This window comes from Microcebus murinus, chromosome 10, assembly GCF_040939455.1.
Source record: "Microcebus murinus isolate Inina chromosome 10, M.murinus_Inina_mat1.0, whole genome shotgun sequence".
Lineage (NCBI taxonomy): Eukaryota > Metazoa > Chordata > Mammalia > Primates > Cheirogaleidae > Microcebus > Microcebus murinus.
In genome coordinates, this window is record NC_134113.1 from 70,417,160 (window position 1) to 70,432,240 (window position 15,081).

At 41.7% G+C, this 15,081-nt stretch overlaps 1 long non-coding RNA gene across 1 annotated transcript in view; it reads right to left on the bottom strand.

Moving 5' to 3' along the window:
• The window catches only part of LOC142873290 (uncharacterized), a 61,674-nt gene that overhangs the window by 9,345 nt on the left and 37,248 nt on the right, over positions 1 to 15,081 (bottom strand). The window contains exons 2-3 of the long non-coding RNA XR_012921335.1: positions 5,822 to 5,904; positions 4,872 to 4,947 (exon numbers count right to left, since the gene is read on the bottom strand). This is a non-coding gene — a long non-coding RNA (uncharacterized LOC142873290). The remainder of the gene's footprint in view (positions 1 to 4,871; positions 4,948 to 5,821; positions 5,905 to 15,081) is intronic.

Genomic DNA, 15,081 nt, shown 5'->3' on the forward strand with positions numbered 1-15,081 from the left:
CAAGTCCCTCTCACAACTATGGTCCTGTCCTCTGGCCTTCCTCACCCAACACCTGAATTATTGCGACAGCCCCCTCACTGGTCCTCACAGCCTGCCTGCCCTTGTCTCTCCCCTTCCCACTTTAATCACATCACCTCCTGCTCAGGAAAACACAACCCTGCCCTAGCTGTCAGCCACAAGTGCAGTCTCCCCTCCCTGGCTCCCAAGGCCTTCCACCGAGTCCTGCACATTCAACGTTCTCCTGACCATAATAAACCAGCCCTACCAGTGCACCCCACATTCAGCAGCCAGCAATGCAGACGGTAACTGGCTTCCTTAACGACCAAAAGATTCCCTAGTTCTCATATCCAATTGGGTCTTACTACCAGGCTTCCAATCACAAAAACAGACAATAGCAGTTAACATTGATCAAATATGTTCATGTGGCAGATACTAATCTAAGAACTTTACAAACAGTATCCCCCTTAATCCTTACAACACCCTCAACTGGAGGTGGTTACCATCACTACCCCCAACTTTAGAGACAAGGAAACTGAGGCACAGAATGGTAAAGCAAATCACCCAGCATCACAAGGTTACTATCATTACCCCTAACATTAGAGACAAGGAAACTGAGGCACAGAATGGTAAAGCAAATCACCCAGCATCACAAAAGCAGTAAGGGGGTGGGGAGCCCTGGGATCTGAATCCAGAAAGTTCACCTCCACAGCCAGCATGCAGCCAGCGCACCACCGCCTCCAGTGCTTGGACGTTCTGCCTCAGGTTTCTTTTTTTTTTTTTTTTTAATTATTTTCTTCTTTTTTTTTTATTTCTTTTTTCTTTTTTCTTTTATTTTTTTTTAGACAGAGTCTCACTCTGTTGCCCAGGCTAGAGTGCCCTGGAGTCAGCCTAGCTCACAGCAACCTCAAACTCCTGGGCTCAAGCGATCCTCTTGCCTCAGCCTCCCGAGTAGCTGGGACTACAGGCATGTGTCACCATGCCCATCTGATTTTTTCTATATATTTTAGTTGGCCCATTAATTTCTTTCTATTTTTTTAGTAGAGGGTCTCGCTCTTGCTCAGGCTGGTTTTGAACTCCTGACCTTGAGCTATCCGCCTGCCTTGGCCTCCCAGAGTGCTAGGATTACAGCATGAGCCACCGTACCCGGTGAGCCACCGTACCCAGCCTGCCTCAAGTTTCTTCACGTGAATCATTAAAGTTGTGTTCACTACAAAGCTCTCAGCACTGCCCCACAATCCCCTGCTTAGCATTTTGTCCTCTTCCCCAGCTAGCTCTGCCTTGCCCAATCCCACCCAGGTCTCTAGGTGTAACTCAACTTCCTGTTTTTCCACAAAACTTCTCTAAATACCTGAGACCTCACTGACCCTCTGTTCTCCCAGCTATTTGAAATTCGTTGCAAATAACCATGTTTGATTTTTGCATGTATCTTCCCAACTACACTGCATGCTGCATAAGTACTCCATAAGTAAAGCAACCATAAATTATATTTCTTTTTATATCTCTGCAGTATGTAAAGCAATCCTGGGCCATTCAGTTCAATAGACATTTTTTAAATAAAGCCCATGGTGAGCTAGGTCCTATGCAGGTCCCAGAGACATAATGAAGAAGTCCTGAAAAATTTAGTGTATCAAATGAGAGGATCCAGGGAAATGCTTAGTGAGAAGGAATAATCTATTACAATTAACCTTTTTTTATAAAAATGCCATCAATGACACTATTCCTATGCAAATGTATGATTTTCATGTCATTTCACTATAAATTCATTGCACACCTACTTTGTGCAGAATGCTGAGCCAAATGCTTATTCCAAAAAGGAACATGATAAAATCCCTGGCATCAGAGAATTGCCAGTCATCTATGTTACCATATGTCTTAGGGTATGGTTGGAGATAAATAGAAAAGCCATTCAAATCTGCTTAGGTAAAGGAGAATACAGGGAAATTTCACTGAACTCAATTGTAGAAAGTACAGCCATGCCTGTGGGCGACTGGAGCAAAGAATGACCACAGATGTTACTTTCTCCATTATCATGTTATCTCTTCCTCTGCATCTCTCACTTTATGTTCCTCCCTCCCTCCTGTCCTCTTCTTCTGTCCCTCTCTCTCTCTCCTCTCCCCACCCTCCCTCCATCAACCCATTCCCGGATTGCCTTCCTTTACTCTGCTTTCACACAACCCATCATGGCTTCCATGAAATGGGACACCTGGACTCCAAACACCTGCTGGAGACCTTCCAAGTCCAGCACCACTGTCTATTAACTAGTCTTTCCATATTCTAATCCTAAATGTCCAGCAAGACTATCAGCAATGGGCCTACCTTGAAAGATTTCAACCCCTAGTCAAAACAGCTAAGGCTAGAGGGTGAAGAAAGGATGCCCAAGGGCTTGTTGAATGGTACGTAGGACCACAAGGCACCATTCTTCCTGGGGCAGAACTCGAAGGTGTGGGTTGGTGGCTTCTTTAGAATATAATGTGATAAATGGTCCAATAGTTGCTCTATAGTACTGATACAACTCAGATTCACATATTGTGGGCTTCACAGATTCATAGAATTTTGGAAATGTAAGGGATTCTAGGACTCATTTGACACAATTCCCACACTTCAGGTCAGTATAAGCCAAAGCCCAAAAGCAGATAAGGGTGGAGCCCACACTCTCTGATTTTAATTTACTCTAACATTCACCAAACCAGCAGCATTTTGAAACCACCTTTGACACGTGGGTGCCCAAAGATGTCCACACTTCATCACAGTCCATGGGTTTGGTTTTTTTTTTTTAGTATAATTTCTACACCTACTAAGAATTTTCACATATATCATCCTATCTAGTCCTCACAGCAAACATAAGAAGAATTATAAAACCTATTTTATAGATGATAAACTGAGACCCAAAGAGGTCAACAGACTTGCCTACATTTTATGGCTAGTATTGGGCAGAGCCAGGATTTAAGCCATTCTACTTGATTCTAAAACCCTTGCTCTTTCTGCTATGCTATGCTGCCTCCCCTCAGTTAAGTGTCAATCTGCACTGTTTACATTTTTCATTTTCCATATGTTACCATGTTTTGACAACCTAAAAGCCTCTCTAACTGGGGAGAGATTGCCCACCCCAGGGTTAGCCAATTCTTAGAGCTGGCAGAGGGCTCAGAGAATATGCCTTTGATATGCAAACTAACCCTTCCAGAGCCACACCTCCTCTGTGTGGCCTATACCCCCCAGGAGGCAATGTTCCTCTGCCTTCATCATGCCAGGCCCAGGTCCTAGGCAACTAGAGCCCACTCCTATAGCCCAAACCCTCCTGCGTTATTCAAACTAGCCACTCCTAAATGGCTTCCTCTGCCCTGCCTGGCCTTTACCATGGCAACCCCAGTGAAGACTTTGTATAATTTCACCGTGCCCCTGCCCCTTCTGACTCCTGGTGCTTTCCCAGGTAGCCTTGTGTGGCATGTCGTGCCTCCTGTTTCTAGGACCTCTGGGGCTAATAAACTTTGTTTTCCTGAGCCCCTGCTGTGTGGCTTCTTGCAGCCACACCTGACTGACCATCACATAAAAGAACACAGAACACAACCACAAAAATGGTATTGCAGAAGGAGACTGACAAGTTCGGAGGGTCCTTGAGTCATGTTCAAAGAATTAGCATGTACAATAGAGGAGTGGGATGCTCAAACCATAGACAAAATCTCCTTAGTCCCTGGCAAGCATGGCTTCTAGCACTTTCTTCCCTCAGCATTCATGTCTCTAGCACAGCAAAAGGAATGACAGGGGCATTTTTCAATGCACAGATCAATCTGATTTGTTTGGAGGGGAAAGCTGGTTCTTATTTAAGATTGTTTGGTAGCAGTGATTCATTCTATCAAAGGCATCACTTCTACCTTTAATACAGGCACTATCTTCATCAGCCCCTTTGCAATCAATCTTGAAATGTATAATTTGTTTAGCCTGGAAATATTCTTCACAGTTCTGTAAACAACTTCAAATGCTTCTGAGTCACTTGACCCTGTGTTCCTTGGACAAAAAAGGAGCAAGGCACAAATGCCTAAATGCGAGACTGATTCCAAAGAGTAGTATTTCAAATAACTCTGCACATGGCAATTCCTTAAAACATGTATACTTTTTCTGCCTATTGACTTCAGTGCCTTTGCCATGGTAGAGATTTATTATCTTTTAACATGTAATGCTGGGCTCAAAATCAATTGCATGCTCTGGTTTCAAGAAATCCTGATAAGGTATCTCAACAACACATGCAGGGATAGAGTGACCAACCATCTCCAGTTACCCAAGACTAAAAGGGTACCAGCTTCAAGACCAGGAAAGTCCCTGGCAAACCAGGACAAGCTGGTCACCCTAATCTAGAGATGGAACAAAAAGCAAATCTTTTGTCTTATTAAACTTTAAGAAGTGTTGTATAACCAAATGCCTTGGCAATGCAGAATGCTAATTGTCCTTTAATGTGTTTTTTAAAATTCATTTTTAATTTCAGAATATTACTGGGGTACAAACATTTTGATTACATATATTCCCTTTGCACTGCCTGAGTCAGAGCTATAAGCGTGCCAAGCAGTGTATTTTCTATAGGTTTGCAGAAAATCCAAAATATAAATGTGTGACAATAAATACAATAGATCAAACAGTGATTGTTAATACGTCCAAATGCAGACGAAATACATCAAGCAAATGAAGAGCAAAACTGACACGGGGAACAATGATTCATTTCAATATGTAAAGGCCCTGAAGGGACTTCTATATAAAAGCAAGCCTTTAGCAGTCAGTACAGGACTGACTTTGGCCCAAATGACAGGAAGTGCCAGTTTTAACTCTTCCAATGGTCGGTAGCAGGGGTCCTTCAATCCTATTCTCCTAGTTCAAACGCTTACCTCTGTCTGTGCCTCACAGTGTTGGAATGAGCAGTCCAAAATGATGTGCACAACAATCAAATCTTCAACAGAAAGCCTGTTGAGAGACCATATTGCTTTAATCCTTTCTGGGGAGTATGAAGAGTTAAGAGATTTACCAATCTAACCTCTAAAACAAAAAATTTAAAAAACTCTTCAAGACTCAGCTAATTGCAGTGCTAATTGATGTCATTTATAAGTAATCTAATAATGTTGAATATTTTTAAATGACAGATGTTTAAAATATAGAACCATACTAACCTGTGCCTAGTGGAGAATGCAAGAATATATTCATTCTTATCACATATAATTTTATGTCAAGATTGAGTTTTTATTGTTTTAAGCAATCTTTAGATACTTCGTTTTAGTACTTATAATGAAGTGAAGTTTAGGAAAAGGTAATTTTGAGCCAGTGAATGAAACTGGATTATAAATTTTTCATCCCCCATCTGTGTGCCCAGCCACTATGTTAAGTGGTTAGGAGACAGTGGAGAACACAGAACTGTCCTTGCTCTCACTGGGGTTTCCATTCTATCGGGGGAGACTGACAAAAATCAAGTAAACAAATATACAAAATAATTACAGATTGCAGTTAATAAAAATTAACAGCAAGTCTGCTTTTTGCTTTCATATCACTTTATGCATAGCTCTTCGAACCATTCACAATCACCTATGAAACCACAAATTCATGTATTACCCAAACAACAACTTTTTTCCTAAATTCAGTCTTTGTTAATTATTGTTTCATTTAAAAAATACAAATAACTTCATCCAGAAGAATAATTTAATATTACATAATTTTCCCACCAGAAGACCTACATTATCCACCTTAGGCTAGTTTAAAAAAAAAAATTATTACTTTTTTTTGTGGGTTTCTTTTTCAATATTTTGAAAGCCTTTCCAATTTGCAACATCAAAATGCAAGGCCTTACAAATAAGCCAGAAGTTCAGTTTCTCATCACTGCTGAGGCCTCCTTTCTTTGCTGATACAGCGAACGCCTATTCTTTCTGGTTCCTGGAAATGATAGAAGAATAAGGGAGAAAATCGTAAAATCGTGCTCCATCGCTACGAGCAAAGCCAGTGCTAGCAGGCAGGAGAAGGGACACAGCAGAAGCAGCTGCATTAAGAATGCAACATGGCTATATCAATCTAGACAGGAGAGTCTTCGCATGGCTGCCGCTCCCCTCTCCATCCCCACACCTCCCCACATCCCTCTCTCCTTCCCTGCAGACTGGCCGTGTCTCTCCTCCCAGCTTCCCTAGCAGCCTTCTCCTCCAGTGAAGCTTAATCTTCAGACAGGACCCAAACACTCAGCAATGACACCAATGTGTCAGTGATTGATGACAACAAGGATATTATTGTTTTAATAAGGATCAAGGTCTTTAGGAAAGGAAATGCAAGAATAGGGCCTCCAGGACTAGTGAGTCACAGAAGGTAGTATATACTTGGCCAGCCCTAAAGGGATCCTTTTTTCTTTCTTTTTTTTTTTTTTTTTGGAGACAGAGTCTCACTCTGTTGCCTGGGTAGAGCGCTGTGGCGTCAGCCTAGCTCACAGCAACCTCAAACTCCTGGGCTCAAGCAAGCCTCCTGCCTCAGCCTCCCAAATTGCTGGGACTACAGGCATGCACCACCATGCCCAGCTAATTTTTTCTATATATTTTTACTTGGCCAATTGATTTCTTTCTATTTTTTAGTAGAGACAGGGTCTCGCTCTTGCTCAGGCTGGTTTCGAACTCCTGACCTTGAGCGATCCTCCCGCCTCGGCTTCCCAGAGTGCTAAGATTACAGGCTTGAGCCACTGTGCCCGGCCGAGAAATCTTAACTGTAGATTTGTAGTCTCCTGCTCTAAAAACCAGCTAGTGCATAGCATGCTGGCTGCTTCAGACACAATCTCATTGTCATACACCATGGTCATGATATAATAGAAAGTAATGCTATTTTTGATATATGATAGAGTGACACCCAAACTGCTCAACTAAAAAAAAAAAAAATCACTGTGGGTACTATACTCAGTCCATCTTGGATTATCTCCTTTAATAGTTTTTCAATCTACTGAGATGTCCCCTGTCTATTGTATTGTTATTTAGATTTTTAGAGGCTAACATTTGGCTGTCCCTCCAAGGCAGGGACTTTCTTCTAAACCAGCATGTGATTAACCTTTCAATGACTCATTTTAGATGTTGTTTTGTTCTGAATGCTTGTCATGTTGTTACTGATAATAGCAGCGACTATTCTGATTGGACATTTGCCATGTGCTAGGTGTTCGTCCCTAACATTATTCCTCATGTTCAAAACAACCTCCGGATTAGCTATTACTCCTTCTCTTTCTGTAGTTGAAGACACCACCCAAGGTCACAAAACTAGAGAGAAACTCTCATACATTTGCCTGCCTCTCTTATGAAAGATCTAAAGGGAGTTATCAAGGTTTTTGCTCCTGAATAGGTTTAAGGACAATAAGGCAGGAAAGATACTAGCAGTATATGTCCCGGCTATTGCACAGGAAACATTTAGGCACAAGGTTAAAAGACAGGCAACTTTTGAAACTTCTGTGTTTTCCGGGGGATATTTATGAGTCGAGAGGTGAGTCAGGGAAAAAAAACAGCCAGTTACAGAGTATAAGAACTATAATCAACCCTGTGGAACTCAGCAGAAATAGCTGGAACAGAGGAAAGAGCATTCCAATTTAGACTCGCCCTCTCCAAAGCAGGTAATAATAGAGCAACAAACTGGCTGCCAACCTCAGGTTTAAAGCGTGTGATGTCAGAACCAACCCTCCCTGGCAAACCCGACCTTGTCCCAGGCTAATTCCTGAGCACTCGTGCTTTATTGGGTAGTATGATTAGCCTTCCTTTCATAGGATAAACCAGGGTTTCAGTCAGAGGAGGTCTGGGGGCGGCTTAAGTATGGTTCTCCATTCTGCTCCTCTCTCCCACTCTCTCTCCATCACTCCGCCTGAAAACCAGTCTAGGAATAGTCCTGACTACCGTTTGTAGATTTCACCCCAATTTACAAAGTCCTTTCGCATACCTTATTACATATAACCTTGTGAAGTCAGTGAGCTTAGCAGCCCCTTCCTAAACGGGAAGACGTCTCAGAGAAAGGTTACGACTCACTCCAAATCACACTGCTAAGAAGGATCAGAGCCAGACTGGATCCAGTTTTCTGTGTGTTCCAATTTAGAAGGAGACCAAGGGAAAGCCCACCAAAGAAAAGGTAGCACAGGATTATCTTTTGCGCCACCCCATCTCTCAGACATTAGGATTAAAATTAATAATACTTTGTTGGAGTCTAATGGTGTCCTACTGTTAATTCTACCCACCACCAACAAAAACACACCTCAGTCCCACAGGACTGTCCATTTAACATCTTGTAGTTTGATTTCATTCATGGGAGTTTACAGAGAGCATTGCTATCCATCAGTTTCTATTTTCCCCCCTGAGGTTTATAGATAATGCACATGAGTATTAGTAAGTGTTAGATGTGTACTTGAGAGAATAAATTTTCCTACACGCCCTGTGTATGCCTGGGATTGATTTTCACTGCTTAGTTATGAACTTCAGAGAGAGCTCGCATTCATAAAACACACTCATATGCCAAGTATTCTTAGTTTCAATGGTATGGGCAAGAGTAGTCATTCTTACTACCAAGAGAGAAGCTCCTTCTCAATGAAAAAAGCCTCCTTTCACTTGAAGTGGAAAGGGAGAGAGGACTTGAAATTACTGCAACCACTATTTAGATCAGTTATTCCAGAACCAATTATCCCGTTTATAGATTTTCCCTGTTCCTACATTACCTCCCTCTTATCATCTGCTTGGCATTTTTACTACTCATTATCGTCTCCTGAAGAGAGTGTCAGAGAAAAAGAGGTGAGGTGAGAATCAAAATGAAATTCCAATAAGTGATCATGAAGCACCTCCTTTGTGCCAGATACTGAGCAAGGTACTGAGAGTCTGAAATGAGTACTCGATAGCCCCTGTGCTTGGGCTGCTGTGAGCAGGGCTGCATTAGAGACATATATGAAGTGCTATATTGAACCCCGGAAAGGAGGGGAAGAGGTGAAGGCAACAGAAGGAAAAGTGACACTTCTGCTGGGAATTGCAGGAGTTGAAGTCCAGGAGGAAACAGGGCAATAGGGAAGAGAAGACGGGTGAACAGGGAAGAGCGGGCACTCACGCAGTAGGGTCCAGAAGTGCACACGTGCTCTGAGAACGACAGGTGCTCTGGGGAGGCCTAATGAATAGAGACAGATAGTGAGAGATGACTCTCTCTCACTATCTGTTTCAGGATAGGGTTATGTGGGTGGTGGGTTTCACACCAGGAGGGTTTCATGAAGGGTTATGTGGGTGGTGACCACACATGCTGCTTTGCCCAAGTCAGTCCCAACTTATGGTCACTGTATCAGTAGAATTATAGCACCTCCCTTTACTCTAAAAAGTTATCTAAGTTTGGGCAATAAATTATATGGCCATGTGTGCCAATCTGAGGCACACACGTCATCACTCTGCCCTCCTCTGTCCATGGCAGACGTTACTAAATTATTATGGTACATGTTCCTGGCTAAGCCTGGACTTGTCTACAGAATCGTCCTGAAAATCCCACTTCAGGCAGCATCCCATATTGGACTTGGACCTACCTATACTTTCTGTGCTGTGAGCCAGAGAGGTTGCAAAATGGCAGCTCACAGACTATCTCTGAACTGCATTTGAATTTTGTTTGGCCCGCACAGAGCTTTTTGCAATTCTGAGCCAACATGAAATTTAACTTAGAAGTCTGTTATTTCTGACGTTACTTGAGAAGTGGAAAAAAATCCAGCAACATAAGACCTGTGTTCCACCATAGTGAAGATTGGCTGAAGCTAAGCAGTAGACGCCACCATTTCATCCTGTACCTACCTGTGGCTGTCAGCCTCCAAGAGGGCCCCCAGTGGTCCTCACTTTCTGGTATCCACACTCTTTTTTTTTTTTTTTTTTTTTTTTGAGACAGAGTCTTACTTTGTTGTCCAGGCTAGAGTGAGTGCCGTGGCGTCAGCCTAGCTCACAGCAACCTCAAACTCCTGGGCTTGAGTGATCCTTCTGCCTCAGCCTCCCGAGTAGCTGGGACTACAGGCATGCGCCACCATGCCCGGCTATTTTTTATATATATATCAGTTGGCCAATTAATTTCTTTCTATTTATAGTAGAGACGGGGTCTCGCTCTTGCTCAGGCTGGTTTTGAACTCCTGACCTTGAGCAATCCGCCCGCCTCGGCCTCCCAAGAGCTAGGATTACAGGCGTGAGCCACAGCGCCCGGCCCACACTCTTGTATAGTCCTCCCTCTCACATTGTGTCAGATTTAGTACGTATGACCAACAGAATATGACAAAAGTGATGTTATGTCACTACCATGGCTAGATCATAAAAGACACTGTTATTCTGCCTCTCTGGATCACTTGCTCTGGAGGAAACAAGCTGACCTATTAGGAGAGGCACACGTGGTTAGAAACTGAGGCCTCCAGCCAACAGCCATGTGACTAAACTTTTAGAAGTGGAACTTTGAGTCAAGCATTCATATGACTGAAGCCCTCATCAACATCTTGACTACAACCTCATGAAAGACCTATCCAGAACCACTCAGATAAGCTGCTTCCAGATTCCTAACCCTCAGAAACCACATAAAAAGCAAGCATTTGTTGTTTAGGGCTGCTAAGTTCTGGGGGCAATTTGTTACATAGCAGTAGATAACTAATATACCAACACGATTGATTTTTCTTGTGATCTACTTGCCTCCATCAATTATGATACTTATCTGGCTCTCACGACAGCTGAAGTTTCATCCTCGCTTTAGAGAAAGAAATGTTAAGGGATTTAAGCAAGAAAGTGAGAAGCTTGGATCTGACTTTAAATATATCACCCTGCATGTGTGAGAAGTAGTAAGAGGGAGGCTCAAGAATGAGCTCATTTTCTTAGAAACTCATAAGTAGACCTTGAAATCTAGCACAATGGAGATGTGATAAAGGATCATATCTAAGAGGGTAGGCTCTAGATTCTAGATCAGGCTATATAAGTTCAAATCCCCATATCAGCACTGAAGGATTATAGAGATTTGGCAACTTACTTAGCTTTTCAGTTCCCTTACCTGAAAAATGACAGACATTAGGAATGCTCTCAGCTGCAAGTAACTAAATGCCCATCTATTTAAATAAAACTATGTGCTTAAGCAGTTTATTTTTCTCACATACCTGGAAGTACAGCGTTAGGCAGCGGCTGGGGCTGGTTCAGCTGTTCAACAATGCCATCAGGATCCCAGGTTCTTTCTACCTTTCAACTCTGCCTTTCCTAGCATGTTGGCTCATTGCCTTGTGTTTCTAATGTGGCTGCTGTAGCTCCAGCCATCACAATTCTGTCTTAGGTCATATACCTAAGCAAGACAAAGGAAAGAAAGAAAGAAAGAAAAGAAAGAAAAGAAAGAAAAGAAAGAAAAGAAAGAAAGAAAGAAAGAAGGAAGGAAGGAAGGAAGGAAGGAAGGAAGGAAGGAAGGAAGGAAGGAAGGAAGGAAGGAAGAAAGAAAGAAAGAAAGAAAGAAAGAAAGAAAGAAAGAAAGAAAGAAAGAAAGAAAGAAAGAAAGAAAGAAAGAAAGAAAGAAGTAGAGGGCAAACAGAGAGCTTTAATCTTTTAATCTAGGTATGTGTGTCTCATTTTATCAGGAAAGAAAAAAGCAACCCAAAAACCTCCAGCAGACTTCTGTTTATACCTCATAGGCTAGAATTGGACACCCAAAACTGGGTACTATTAGTACCCAAAACTATTTAGTACCCAAAACCAGGTACTATTAGCAAGCAAGGAGAGGGGATAATGAATATTAGGTATTCAATTATCCCAAGTGACACAATCAACTTCAGAATATTGATAAAAGGGTTAAAATAAGCTGATACATGCTTTAGGCACACAATGATCCATCCTGGACTAGGACATGGCAGAGGGAATAATTTTGAGACCCAGTTAAGCTAAAGGGTTTGAAAAGATAAAACTATCGGTGAAAAAAAAAAATTGGCTTTAATTTTTTTTTATTACCTTTATTTCTCCTTTCCCTTATAATCACAAAAGTGTCTGTCTGCTTTCCAAATTATCTTTCTTCTTTCTAATTATTTTATAATTATGTATCTTTGATAGAATTTAAGTACTTTGTTGTTTTAAAAATCTAACTAAAGTAAATATAAACTTTGAGTTCTTAAGTCTACTCAATTAAAAAGCTTCCTACAGTAACTTTAATTCTACATCCCAATTAGTAGTCTGAACAATTATGTAATCACATAATGCTGAGCACTGTGACCTACTCTTCAGAATATATTTGTTCTAGACATAACTTGCCTATGTGAAGCAGCAGAAATATTGCCTATGGCCATGAAAAATTAATTGCAATATTGAAGCCATGTGACATTAAATGTTTCTAGAACTAGAAGGCAACACAGCTCTCAGAAACCCAGTTGCACATTGCTGAACATGTCTCAAGACCCTTTCAGGTGGCTGGGATAATGGGTGGACCTACCACACATCTTGGTAACCATGGACCATGGTGCAGGGGCCAGGACTCAAAAGGCATTGGCAGCTACATAATTGTACAGTGTTAGAAACAAGAGAGGTGAAAGGCGTGGGATAGAGATCTAAAAGAAGAGGAAGGTTCTGAGTATATACTCCAAAGAACTGAAAGCAGGGTCTCTAAGAGATATCTGTACACCCTCGTTCATAGCAGCATTATTCACAATAGCTAAAAGGTGGAAGCAACCCAAGTAGCCATTGACAAATGAATGGATAAGCAAATGTGGTATATACATCTACGATACAATGAAATATTATTCAGTGTTAAAAGGAAGGAGATTCTGACACATACTACAAAATAGATGAACCTTGAGGACATTATGCTAAGTGCAATACGCCAATCACAAAAAGACAAATACTGTGTGATTCCACTTATGTCAGGTACCTGTGAGATAGGGAACTAGCAGGCCCTGCTTGGTAAGGAGTCATAAAACCCAAACCAAGATCTCTGATAAAATAGGATGGAAAAACAAACCAAAACCAGCTGGAACCCAGATGGCCACAAAAAAACTCAGGTTACTCTCACTGCTCATTTATATCCTACTTATAATGGATTAGCATACTAAAAGAAACTCCCACCAACACCATGACAGGTTACAAATGCCATGGCAACTCCCAGAAGTTACCCTATATGGTTTACCCAGGGAAGGAATCTTCATTTCCAGGCCCTCCTCACCCCTTTCCCAAAAATCTTATGAATAATCCTCCCTCCACTTAACATAAAATTAAATAGAAGGTATTAACATAAAATAAGACCCTGGAAACTCACAAGGTACTATTCCTTGTTGCTCTGAAAGACTGCCCTGTCTATGGGGCAGCTTCCATTTTTTCTTTTCTTACTTTAATAAACTTTCTTTTGCTTGACTCTGTTGGCTCACTCTTGAGTCCTTTCCTGCATGAAGCCAAGAACCCAGTTGGCCTTCAGGCTAGGCCCCAGTTTTGGGGTCCACTTAACTGTATCATCTAGAGTAATCAAACTCACAGAGACAGGCAGTAGAATGGCATTTGCCAGAAGCTAGGGAGTTACTGTTTAAGGGTACAGAGTTCCAGCTGGGGAAAATAAAAAAGTTCTGGAGGTGAGTGAATGAAGCAATGATTGGCAACAATGTAAAATACACTTAATGCCACAGAACTGCACACTTAAAAATGGCCAAGATGGTAAATGTTATGTATATTTTACCACAATAAGAAAAATTGGGAGGAAAAACAAAGGGACAGGAAGAAAGTATAATACTATACCCTCACTCCACAAACTCATCACCCCCCGACCCCCACCACCACAACCACACGCAAAGTCCCCTAAAAGTTTGCTTGCCAAGGGGAAAAGAAGGGAACCAAACTGGGGGAGACGTTTCCAATCTCTTCCCAGACATGAGCAGCATCCTTTAGCCATTCTGGTTTTTCTTTTTTTTTTTTTTTTTACAATAAATATGTATTACACTTGTAATTGGGGGAAGAAAAGGAAAGAATATTACAAAACTACTGGCAAAGAAATAAGTGTCATCAGTTCTTCTTCACCTCTGGCCTGAGGTCAAAGCAATCTTTCCCTCATGCTTGAGTTTTCGCTGGGAAGTGTGAAATATCATTAACTTTACCTTTCGTAGCTCCGGCTTATGGTAAGTTCTGAGTCAGTAGTTACACGACTGACCTGGAATGATTTCACTCTGCAGCTTGCAGCGCCCAGCCCAGCGGTGACAAACTGGAGCAAATGACTGTGTAAGCAGCTTCTGGTGAGACTGAATCGCAGAGCTCAGCAGACAACTTACTCTTTTTTGTTGTTTCTGATGAGACCTTTTCACATTTTTTTTTTGTTTCGTTTTGTTTTTTTCTTGGAGAAAACAAGGGTGTCTCATTGAAGCTTTAGGGAAATGACTGAATTTTAATGGACTCTAATTGGCTCCCATGGTTATCTCGAAAGAGCTGTGGTCATAAAAGTTAATTAAATTAGATTCATTTGCATATTCAAGACCACTCTCTTCCTTCACTTTAAAGGCAGAGAAAGAGGAAATGTGTCCCAGCCTCCTCCCTGGGATTAGGACACACAACCACGTCCAGATCTGCTCTGTTTATATACTGGGAGTTAGTAAAAGTAGCAGTTTATTTTTTTTAATCCTCCTGCCTACCTTGTATTGTCCACTTTTTTTAAGGTGAGTGTCGATACAAGAGTTAAGTGGGTATGCATTGAAGTTCTCACTTTGAAATATCAAACGAGTCCTTTATAGAAAGATTGCCATGCTTAAAGACTGAGTTAATTTTATAAACAAAAGGTGAGTTCAGAACATTCAGTATAAAATGAACAGGCAACATTTACAGCTTCAGGCCGGCTAGAAGCACTTTGCATTGGTGTGGGTGGGCTTGCTTGTGTGTTGGCAGCAGCAGTTGTCCACAGCTTTACTTATTAAGGGTCAGAGGAATGGAACGACTGGACTCTGAGAGATGTCTGGTCTACCCTGCTTCCTGGGGTAGGCCTAAAATAACCAGCCGAAATGGAACTCTGGCCTGTTTTCTGAAGCCCCTAGGGAAGGTTTTTCTACAACCTTCCTCTATTATTCGACCCATTTTTAACAATACTTAATATTATATCCCAAAGCATTCTCTTGCATCAAACCGATATCCC